Below are 12,588 nucleotides of genomic sequence, written 5' to 3'. Positions count from 1 at the left end.
TCCACCAAACACAAAATTCTGTTTTTCAAAAGGGGTTCTCTGCCTTGATCTGAAATGCAAGGAACTACCAGCTGTTATGGTAATTTATTTTTCTACTGTGCCCTAAAGTATATTTTAAAGTGCATTTAAAAACTAACCTCGACATTCTGGCTTTTTGAGGTAACATTTCCCTGTAGCCCTGGCTATCCTGGAACTGACTCTGTAGACCAGGCTGGCCTCGAACTCAGAGATCTGCCAGCTTCTGCCTCCAGAGTGCTGGGATTAAAGGCCCAGATTCAACATTTAAAATATATATATGAAGTAATGATCTAAAATGCTTCTTTCATGTATAAAAGCACTTAGAGATATTAGGGTAACTGTGGTACCGTTCTGTACTGGACTGCTCTTCATGCATGAAGCTTGAGAGTCAAAACAGCTTATAATTATGGAAAACCACACCTCCGTTGCTAGGGACGGTCTAGTAACACAGTGGGAACTCAATAAACTCTGCACAGGTATACTGTATGTGTGTGTACAAGCAGGTATGTGCACGTGTGTGTTTAAGACACACCAAGGTGTTAATTCCTATTACACACTATTGTAAGATTAAGGGATATATTATTACTAATGTTTCTTAGGGTTAGGGCTGAGGAAATAAATATGTTATACTGATAACTTGCCTCCTAGATAATTGGGCTACATATGTGTCTTAGTTTGCTTTTAGTTGCTTAAATAAAACTCTGACCAAGACTATAGTGGGTAGCCATTCCAGCTTTGACCTGGGAGTTCCAACCCCCATTGAGGCTTCGGTAACAGTCACGCCTACAAGGTGGGGCTAGAGAGAGGACTCTGAAGACCTGAGATCCAGATGCGTGGGCTCTCTTGGTTCCTGGACCCTGGATGCTGGAGGTAGACTGAGTAGAGTTCTCCAGAGAACACTGCTGGACTACGCTACACCTTTCCCAGACCCTATAAACTATCCCTTCACTTCTAAGTTACCCCACAAAATAACCCCCCCCTTTTAACTATGTGGAGTGGCCTTAATTATTTCACCATTACCAAGACTGATTTGGGAGAAAGGGGTTAGAGTCCATTATCAAGGGAAACCTGGGCATAAATCGACAGCAGGAACTGAAGTAGAGACAGCAGAGGGATGTCGCTTACTGGCTCACACTGCCTCTTAAATAACCCAAGCCCATAAGCCTAAAGATGGTACCGCCCACAGTGGGCAGGGCCCAGGGGGCTGGACCCATCAATCACCAATTAGGAAAAGCCTCACAGACATGGCCACAGGTCAGGCTGGTGGAAGCAATGCTTCAGCTCCCTCTTCCCAGATGTGTCAAGTTGACAAAACTTAACCAGCAGAGTTCGTAATCCACAGGACTGTTCCGTCTTTGGGGGTCACTGCAAACTTCACACATAAAGATCACATTGGACCACGAGGTCCTTCATATTAATTTGTGATAGTACTGTGAAAAATGAGAAGCGATGTCCTTCACAGATAGATATTTAAAGATAGTATTTCTAATTTGGATCCATTTCTTCTAATCACGTAAACACTCAGGCCTAAAGTGACATGAGAGCAGCTAGGATGTCAGTAACTCAATGTTGAGGCAAGAAAACAGCCTTTCGTTTGGCTTTTGGCTGATTCACAGGTCTCCAGTTAACGTATTTCTCACCTTACACCAAGTGCATATGTTGGCCCTATTATGAGCGAAATGCTGTGTCTCAAGAAAGCGCACGAGCAATAAGCACACACCGTTCCAAATTTACACAGATACTGAGTTCCATGGCTGGCTGGCTGGCCCAGGGGACAGAATGACAGGAAATGTGAGGTTAGGGCACCAGGACACACCACAAGAGCTTGCATTTCCAACTAAAATAGGACAAATTCTGTATCTGGACTCAACAGGCTGCTCTCAGGGAACCAGGAATGACAGGCTGGAGTAGCTGTTAGCTGGGTGCGAAGGTCCCACCCTTTCCCTCTCTTTCTTCAGGGTGTGGTTACCAAGTTGCCTGCTTTGTGTGTGTGTGTGTATGTGTGTGTGTATGTGTGTGTGTGTGTGTGTGTGTGTGTGTGTGTGTGTATGTGTGTGTGTGTGTTCTTGAAGCTGCTTTTGAACATGGCTAGAGGCGCCTGTGTTTTCCACCAAATTCTTGGGAATTGCCGTTTCTGCCTAAATTGAACTTCTTGGCACTTGAGATTATTTCATCTTGGCAAAGCAAGCCTTCCTAGGTTATCCCCTCCCCCTCTTCTCCGCTCTCACTTGGCTTTTAAAGGGACCGGACTGCCTGTGTTTCTGGGAGGAGGGGAGGAGGGGAGGAGGGGATGGGCAGCAAGCTCAGAGTCAGCTTGGACAGCAAGCAGCTCTTACAACACACAACCTTTTGATTATTTAAGTGTAAGCCAGGCAGAAACATATGGATTCTATTTCACATAAATCTGAGACAGTTCTGAGTTTTTTCTTTTTTTTTTTAAAGCGAGGGAGAATGTGCTCGCACGATGTGTTCTGTTTGGGTGAACCCCAGACATCTGAAGAATACTTGGAGGCTGATGAATCCGAAATATTTACGCATCCCTATTTATATCACTGCGGGGAGAGGCTGTGATTTACGGAGACGGCTAAGCTGCACACACGATTTGAGTGGGCAACCAGCGAGCGAGCGAGCGCTTCAACATAAACCTGCTGCTTCTGCCCCAGCCCCAAATTTTGACCCGAGGTCTGCTCAACACTAGTGGAGAAAGCTGGGCTGCCTTGCTGTTACAGCCTGACCCGAAAGTCTAGCTAGTCACCACAGACAGCGTGATGCCTGCACATGCTTATGTCGATGTGGAGATGATGCCAGGGTCCACCCATCCTCCAGATCTGACCCCTTGTGGCAAGGACCCTGCCACAAGGAATTCTGGCTCATCTCCCCCTCATAAACCACAGCTGGTGTGCCTTCCCAAGCCTTTTTCATTAAAAGAATAAATCACGATGATTTTTATAGAGAAGGAGACATGCTTCCTTCTCCTTGCTGGTATTTTTTTGGACAATCTTCATGTGTCCTTACCGAGAAAAGCCTGGATTTTTACCCCCAAAGCTATTGATAGTTCTTTTACATTTGTGTAAATTTGGCAGGGGCTGTTTTCTGTGTGCAAGGATTTCCCCCCCTCACCCCCCCCCTCCACCCCCACCTCTCCATGGTTGTAGAAAGATGTGAAGAGGATGCTTGTGAGATCTGGTGAAATAGTTCTGCTGGGTGCCATAGAACATAGGTTCTATGTTCTTCCTATCCCCCACCCTCATCCTCTTCCTCCTCCTCTCCCTCCTCCCCATATCCTCCCCTTCTTCCCCCTCCTCTTCCCTCCTTCCCTCTCACCTTCAACCTCCTCTTCCTTCTCTTCCCTCTTTCTCTTCTTCTGAGATACATAGTCTTGCTATGCAGCCCCGAATGGCCTTGAATTCAGTTTGTAGCCTAGGCTGGCCTCCAACTCTTGGCCACCCTCCAGTTTCAACCTCTCATCTGCTTCATTTTTATTTTCTAACTCATAAACTGTGAGTGCCAGCCACCTCACATCCATTATCTCAAATTCTGTAGCACTCACAAGATCTGTCTGCAGTACACTTCTTTGACAGATAGACACTGGGACTCCAGGGGCATTAAGGGACGTGTCACTGACTACAAGGTTAATTCAAAGGAAATCTCTGGTGACATGCTTTTCTCCCATCTAATGATTTACCGTCCACTCTGCCTTTTGGAAGATCTTGCTGTCAGACTGCAAGTCTGACCTGAAAAGAAAAAAAAAGTTTTCAAAATAAACACACACACACACACACACACACACACACACACACCTGTCACAAAATAGCCTCTGCATGGAGTTTTACAAACTACATTGAATTTGAAAGGTTTAAATTCAAAGCATTACAAATAAATGTCCTATGATAGATTAGAAAAGGGAAAAGATCCACTTTAAACCTAAACTTCTAGGAGGAAAATAAAAGCGTTTATCTGGTCGCATACAGCAGCTTATGAGTTCCTGCTCTGGAGCAGAGCTTTACGACTGTAGTTTTGATACCACTCCCCCTTTGTCGAGAATCCTCCTGACCATATTTTAGTGTTACAGATATCCCTCTCACCTGCTGTGTACTGTGGTCCTTTCATGTACCACAAGCTGATGAAATACCATTGCCTCGCACAAAGACTGTTCTTGCTGCTCCCTCAGGAACGCATGCCAGATGACACACGGACAAAGAGCAGATGGTGAGGACCTTGCACTTAAGGTGGTGTGTGGAAAAGTGATCAAGAGACCACAGAAACTATGCTAAGCCTTTGAAAATTCCCCAGAACAGTCCAGAACGTTTTCCTTTACCTGTGTTCAAGAAAAAAGTAGACTTACTTGAAGAGGAGAAATAAATGTACTGTATTTTCAATACTTTAATGCAGATATATATAGAGATGAACTCAAGCCAGAAATGACATTTGAATAATATCTAGTCTATATAACCTGCTGTCGCTGTTGTTGGGCAAAAACAAAACAAAACAGAACACTATTGGTTTGGTTTTTTTAAATCAATGAGCCATATAAACAGGGGACTTTAAGTTACTTGTTTACATAAGGAGACCCAAGTTCAGACTCTAACAACAACAAAAACTGTCAAAGGATTCTCTTGCTTTATGTTTGACATAATAAAAACTTTACTAAGGTGGATAGAAAGATTTCTTTTTTTTTTTTAAGATTCAGCACTTTAATAAGTGTATGGTTATTCTTTAAAAGTGCGGTTTTTTTTTTTCTTTTTAGTATATGTTCTGCCAAAGGCCCTACTACAACCAGGAGCTCTGTTCTGTGGTCTGTGCTGTGGCCAAAAACCATGTGGATGCTCATGACCCATGCTCCCTTAGGCCGTAAAGAGCAAATGAGCTACTTTGGCAGTGATATCGTTGACTGTAGATCCATAGTTAAGAAAGAGGAACGTGGAAGACTTCTGTGACATTCTCTACCTTCACAACCCCCTCCCCAAAAGTAATAGCGTAAGCAGGAAGCCATAGAAAAGAACTCCTAAAAACTATGAAAGGATGCTGAAGTATCACTCTCCACCATAGTTCCAGCAGGGGCGTAGGAGGGAAAGGACTTAGTTCTGTTTGCGGGGGCAGGCCACTGGGAGTTCAACCATGATACAGGGAGTATATCGATATCATAAATTGAACTTGTTTTTTGTTCTTGTTGTTGTTGTGGGGAGGTCACAAGAAGGGGGTGCAAGGAAGGACTGAGAAGCGAATGTGAATAAAAATATTATTATATTGAAGAAATTCTGCTTTTTATTGATTTAGTTATTTCACAGGTTCTCATATATATGTTATTTATCACATATACCATATATGCACATATAACTTTGATTGTATTAACCCATGACTTTTTTCAGCCCTTTCCCACTACTGAACTCATCCTTTCTGTGTGTCTGCTCCTGAATGTATGTCCAACTGCATTTAATTAGAGTTCCTTACATGAACACAGTGGGATACTCACTTAAGCAAGGAAACTGACCACTGGCTAAACCAATCAGGAATGATTATTTCTCCACTCCCAGCAATCATTAAGTGCTTAGACTTCCCCGGGGAAGGGTGCAATCTCATGAGCCCTTCCCATCTGTGACTGAAGGTTGATGGGCGCAGTTTTGTGCAGGTAACTGCTGGGAGTTTTGGGGATGCAACCGCCATGTCATGTCTACAAGAAAGCATTTCATGACACTCCACCCCATCCCCCAGCTCTTAGGCTGTCTGCCTCTTCTTCTTTGATGTCCCCAATCCTTGGAAAGGGTGAGATAGTTTATGTTCAGGGCTGAGCACTCCACAGTCCCTTAATTTTCAGCATTTTGACCAGTTGTCCACTTTAAGATGGAGGAAAAAAAAAAAAGCTGAAACTGAGCTGTAAGCTTCCTTCCTTCTGACTAGCTTTCATAGAGCCTAAAGGTGTGATATAACCAAAACTGCCAGCCATGGCGGCAACCTCTCAGACCTGGGTTGAGAACAGCACTCGTGTGTGGGTATAATCACACATGTTTAGAAAGTATTTTGACACCATGTGCACTTAGCAAAGCAACAGTAGTGACTTCCCCTCTGGGGCCTATGAACTCTGCTGCCATGGGCTTTTGACCAAGTTTCCCATAAACAACGTGAACTCCCTGCTATGGAAGGGACCTCAAATCCAGAAAGAACGTGTGTGTGGTTGCTTCCATAACACCTATGTCAGTCACCACTGACTGCATCAAGGCACATCTTGCCTGTGGGTTGGTGTTGTAGCTCAAAGACTGGTGATGCCTTTTCTCCTCCACCAGCCCGAATAACAGTTCTGGACACTATGGATGCTAGCCAGTAGGAAAGAAGCTTGTAGTTCCGCATCAGCTTGATTTTTCTATGACTTGCAACAAAAATGTGTGATGTCTAGTTCTAGTGGATAACTAAGAGGAATGGCAATAGCCTATACTGTTTTGGGAACCTCTGGGGTTCCCTGACCCACAACTCAAAAGGAGGTAACCCATACCAAGGACTAGAAATTTCATTTAAAAACCATTTTTTTCACCTATGCTGGACACTCCCCTCCACTATCCAATTTCCCCATTCTACTTTTAAAAATATAGATCTTCATCAATTTTTTTGAGAATTTCCCACATGTATTTGATCATCTTTATCCCCACCCCCAACTTCTCCAAAATCCACCCCTGTGGTCCCTACCTACCTGTCTTTATAGCCAAACTTTATTTTTGATATTTTCTTTGATTCTCTTACACAATAGTAGATTTCCATATAGCTTTATTAAATATATCCTTAGTTTTGGTTACCCCCCCCAACACACACACCCTCTCTTCCCTCCCCCAACCAACTCATTCCCGTGTCCACTTAAAACTTCCTTTCACCTTATGTAGAAGAATTGGCTCTTTCTTTCTGTTGGCAGGAGGATATTTCTTCAGTATTATACTTGGTATTCAGTGATAACTGTGTGCTTTGTCTATGTCATGTTATAAAACCTACTGTTTCAAGGAGCAACTCTTCCAGGTTTTCAATGTTTGCTTTGAGTCTCGGCAGTCCTAGTTTTCCTGTCATCTCGACAATTATCTACTCAGCTCCCCCAGCTCTTTTCAGCTCCCTTAAATCACAACCAAACATAACGCTTGTACAAAATGAGTGTTTATATTTGCTCCCTCCGCCAAATGCACACTTTCTAGTACTATTTTGAAGGGAATAATGACCAGCCGAAGATGACAGAAGATAAAATGTTAAGGCCCAGTCAGTACTCAAATTTCCTGCTGATAGAAAATGGACTTTCTGAAATAATTTCGCCTGTCTTCAGACATTTGGCATGTCTGAAGCATTAGAGCAAGTAAATAACAAAAGTGCAATATATCCTTATTCATGAGTTTATTGCCCAAAGATTTCACAGCTGGTTTAAATTGGTGTTCATGGCTGATGACAATGTAATATCTTGATTTTCATTGGTATATTGTGGACATTTAAGTTTCTTCTATTTTTTCTTTTCTAGTCGAGTATAGTAAGTAATAAAAAGGGGGAAATGTAGAACAGGGGTTCAATCTGTAACTGACTGTGAACAATTGAGATAGCTCATTACCTGTAGACCAGCAGGACATTTCAGTTTCTTAATTGAAGACAGTGTTTTATTAAAAATTTCCATCTTGTGGTCATTTTCTCATCATTCTTAGAGGAAAGAATGTTTCATCTCTCTGACATTTTTCTGACGTTTATCCCCTCCTCTGTAGCACTTTCAATTTCTCTTACTCTGCAACCACCTCCTCTTTACCAGACTTGGGTGTCTTCTCTTGAAAAAGTCTGCTCTGGAGCTCTACCCCTGCTTTCAGTGCAAGTGCTAGTGCTTTGAAGCATTGACTTGTAAATGGTTTTGCTCATTCATCATCTATCATATAGTACATTAATGCCTTTAAGCTGAATCTGGGATCATGGCTTTTTAATGCTCATGCAACAGAATTCTTGAATTTTAGAGATACTTGCTTTGGTGTGTTACTTACTAAACATTTATTATTAACTAAAAAGTCTCTGTCATGAATACACACTCCCACTGTCTTCTTAAGAAAGACTGGTCTAAGCCCCCTGTGTCTCACTCTTCTTATATTTCTCTTCATTTTTACCCCCCCTCTCTCCCATTGTATAGTTTTTATTCCTTTCTCATACTGAAACATCTCGTAAAACCTCACAAATGATCTCCAATCAGTTCACTCATGAGTGTTCCCTATTTTTTGCCCCTCAGCAAGTTTGAGACTCTTCATATAATCACCGCTTTATCCATTAAAAGTTGTTCTCTTCCATTCCAGTGTATGGGGCTGGGATAAGTCAAAATTCCTCAGATTCAACTCAAGACTTGATAAATGTGATCCATCTGAGAAGTAAAGAATCCAAACTCTAGCTTACAATCATAGTTCCTGGTGTCATCACTTAAGAGAGTTGAGGAGAAAGTGTCAGTGGGTTAGTAGATCTTGTACCTGGAAGTATATGACTAAGATCTCCCTTTGTCTGCTGTGGATATCACTCTGTATGCTGTGAATGTGTTGTCCTGATTGGTTAATAAATAAAATGCTGATTAGCCAGTAGCCAAGCAGGAAGTATAGGCAGGACAAGCAGAGAAGAGAATTCTGGGAACAGAAAGGCTGAGTCAGGAGTCATCAGACAGACACAGAGGAAGCAAGATTTGAAAGCAGAACTGAGAAAAGGTACAAGCCACAGGGCCAAACATAAATAAGAATTATGGGTTAATTTAAGTGTAAGAGGTAGTCAATAGTTAGCCTGAGCTAATGGCCAAGCAGTTTTAATTAATATAAGCCTCTGTGTGTTTACCTGGGTCCAAGCTGCTGCAGGACTGGCAGGTGAGAGAGATTTGTCCTGACCATGTGCCAGGTGGGACACAGGAAAACTTCAACTACATTTGTCAGTGGTTTTCTGTCTCTCTCCACTTCCTAGTTTCCCAAATGCCTGTGATAAGATGCCAAAAAGGTTTCAGTAATCACATGGGAAAGGTTTAGAAGAGAAAAGGTTTGTATTAGTAAGGATAAGTGTGTCTGCCATATAGATACCATGTTGGACACTAACACCTTAAGTTAACTCATATGGAGGACCTGTACTGTGTCCCTCTGAAGCCAGCTACATAATGCAGCCAGATGGGTCAGCATGTGGCTTAAAGGGATGAGGATGCTGGATAAAGCTAATGTTGTGCAAACACTCACCCTAGCTCTATTTGAGCCAAAATGAAATTTTATGGGAAAATCATCTTCAATCAGTTATGTTCAAAGTGTGGTGATTCCTCTGTGGATGGGAGCTTTTGCCAATGTCTAGACCTAGAGATATTTTGTACTATTACATATCACACAGAGAGTGTTGCTCATGACTAGATAGCAGAGATGCTGACAAACATCTTTAAACAAAATGCACTTCTGTCCTGAACAAAAAGATTTATCTAGTCTAAAATGGCAAGGGTGCCAATGTTGAGCTTTGTGCTCTGGACTGTCTGGGATTTAAGCAAGCATGGTTTGTTTCTACAATACGGTGAGTCAACAGGTTCTTTCCAAACACAGAGCGTGTAGCGAGGGACTTCCATTGCATAGGAAGCAGCAGGCACAGAGGGTCCGCACAGATCGCTCTTGTTCTACCTCCTTCATGAGGACCCCTTTGACATATGCTTGGTGGTCCTGGCAGGCTCATTTCCTGGCCAACAGCCTTTTTAACGTCGCCTGCCTCAAGCATATGAGTGAGAGACATTCAGCTGTAGGCGGGTGAGTGTACAACTGAGAGTAGAATCACTTTTCCCACACAGGGGTCAGTTAGAGAAAGTTCAGGACAAGAAGTAGAGGCCAGTTGTTCCCATGGCAACGGTCAGGGAATTATTAGAGCGGGCAGCAGTGAAGGTAGGGGCTGGGTCAGCAACTTAGACTCTGAGATGTGAGGCCAAAGCCAGGTTTCAGAAAAGAGGGATGAGAAGGTCAGCCGGGCCCGTTAAGGGTGACCATACCCAAGCCGGTCAGCATCTAATTGAACCAAAACAAGACAAGGATTCCTCCTTGGTGATGATCCTAGCCAGGTGAGCTTCGTCTCCGCCAGATTCTGTCCTAGCATATGGTCTTTTTGTTACACCTGCCAGGCCTTAAATAGCCCATCTCTCCTGTCTTCGACAGCTTCTGCCCTACAGACTTTTCTTCTTCGCCTTCTTCTGCTTCTTTTCATAACAGCCTCCCATCCAAAAATGTGGGATTTGTTTTTTTAACTTTATGGCTAGAGAGGTATGGCTGATGTCTTGTGTTGTTATCATCAATGTCCTTCTTCAACACCAGACTTCACTTAAAAGGTCTATTTCTAAATTACAGAGTTACTATTTTAGGGAATATTAGCTGTTTTGCATTTTCTTCACCTTATTTTAGAAAAAAAGACAACTAAAATCTAGAGAGAAAAAATTAACCACCCAGTTGAAAACAGAACCAACAAAAACATGGTTTTTTGTTCCCTGTCTTGTTATTACTAATTTTCTGGAATGGATTGTCTATTTCTGTATACTCAGCCAGCCAGCCAGGCATACACACATTCATGTTGTAAGCTTTAAAATAAAAACTCTAAGTATTCTTTCTCTTTTTTTTTAATTCACATTCACTAGCTCCTGCCCCAGTCACAGCAGCAACTTCTATTACAAGTTCTTATGTATCATTTTCAAAAAAAATTATGAAATTATGGGCAAATATTCATGTGTAATTACTGTCCCATATCCTGCAGTAACCCACCCAACCCTCCCCAACCCCCCCCCTCCCCCGGCACACCCCCGCCCCCTGCTACGATTACCGCACCTTCTGTTGCTCAAGACCAGACAGGACAAAACACATGACACATTTGAGCTGTTGAAGGAACATTTGGTGACTCAGAGAGACACAAATTGTTCCATGTACCTTTCATCCTCCTTCCCAGGTACCTGTGCCAGAGCAAGTGGTGACATTCTGATTTAGCACTAGACTGAATGGGTACAATGAGAATCTTAAATTCAAACCCCAAAAGAGAAAAATAAAAAAAAAGAAACCATATTGAGTTGATGTTTCTTAATCAAACATGCTTCCTGCTTTTCTGTAACTGTTATTTTTCTTTAGTCCAATGAAGACTATCTGAAATATAAAAATAGGACTACTTCCAAATCACCAATTAATCACCAAATCTTTACCTTTAAGATCAAATCTCACCAAATCTACGGACTCTCCAGGTAATGTCTCAGAGCAAAGAGTGGCCCAGGATTCTCATTGTTTCCACTTTCCAGATTAACCTGAGCTCAATCCAAGCTGTAGGTATGAAATGCACATTGGCTCACTCTGACTTTGCCATTTATAAGAACCAGTATTGAAATATATCAGGGATAAATTTCTCTTGGCTTTTAAAGAGGCCTTTAAATAGTGACTCTAGCCCTCCGAAGGTTTTGTCTGGGTTGCCTGTAAGTGGGCAATTTTCGCAAGTTTGCTTTGGCACCCCTGGCATGAGCTTTTATTGAAAGTCACAGTTGTTTTAGTGGGCACCACAGTTTGCCAGCGGATCTCAGCAGGGGCCTCCCAGCCAATTTCATGAGAACTATGTGGACCGAAAACATGACTAGCAGTGAAGAGCGTCCTGTCCCCCGGTGTATGGTTCTCCTGCAAACGGTCACTCTATCACACATTCAGCTTAGGAGCACAGGCTGTGTGTGTAAGCAGCATTTCTGAAGTCAAACATGTTTCCATATTGAAAGGTCTTCTGATTTCTTTTCCCTGTAAATATGACAGTGTCTTTGGGCCTCCCATCTAGTTAGTAAGGCAACAATTGGTATCCTGCCATGTTGGTAAGGCTACAATGAGGTAGGGTTATGGAGAACACATATTTTCCAAAGAAGAAACAAAATGGAGGCCGAGTTTAATTTTCAGGACGTCCTCGAACAGCCCATAGGACTGATTACTAGATGTATTCTAAGTAAATGTGTAGATGTGATTACGAGTCATCAGGTCATCTAAATGGACTTGGATTGGGGTTTGGAAGCACATTGCCCCAAGAATAGGTACTATGCATTTCCCCCTTGCTTTATTATTTTTCATCCCATTTACCATTCTGTTTTATTGCTTTCTATGATTGGAAAACTTGTCACAATTTTACTTTATGAAACCCTCAAGACATGGTTTATTAATGGCTGAACTGTGAAACAGTGCAATTCTCATTTTCAAAGTTAGTCTAAACTCCTCTGAGACAGTTATTTCATATTTTAAAACAAACTTCTTAGTAAACGTTTGCCATAAATCCTTAGAACTAATGCATAGCAAAAGGGAAAAAATGTACACAAGAATAAATTTTATTAGCCATTCTGGTGGAGAAAAAAAATTCATACCAACGAGAACTAAAAAGAAACCTGTTATTTTACAATCCTCACCTTCTGTTCAATTCTGCCAGCATCAATGGTTTTCCTCTGAATTCCCCTGGGTCAGACGGCGCTCTTAAACCTCAAGATTATAAAAATGAGGAACCTTTCCAAAACCACAAGGGTAACGTCTCAACCTTCTCTTGAAAATATTGCTCCTGAAGCCAGGCTTCATTCCCCAGGCACCATGAAAG

The 12,588-nt window shown here is 42.3% G+C and overlaps 1 long non-coding RNA gene across 1 annotated transcript in view; it reads left to right on the top strand.

The window, feature by feature from the left end:
• The first annotated feature begins 9,839 nt into the window (after positions 1-9,839).
• LOC143269585 (uncharacterized) overlaps positions 9,840-12,588 on the top strand; it is a 35,421-nt gene continuing 32,672 nt past the window's right edge. The window contains exon 1 of the long non-coding RNA XR_013046088.1: positions 9,840-10,063. This is a non-coding gene — a long non-coding RNA (uncharacterized LOC143269585). The remainder of the gene's footprint in view (positions 10,064-12,588) is intronic.

Source organism: Peromyscus maniculatus, chromosome 19 (assembly GCF_049852395.1).
Source record: "Peromyscus maniculatus bairdii isolate BWxNUB_F1_BW_parent chromosome 19, HU_Pman_BW_mat_3.1, whole genome shotgun sequence".
Classification (NCBI taxonomy): domain Eukaryota; kingdom Metazoa; phylum Chordata; class Mammalia; order Rodentia; family Cricetidae; genus Peromyscus; species Peromyscus maniculatus.
Note: the sequence above shows the minus strand (reverse complement) of the source record. Positions and strands in the feature narration are given on the sequence as shown.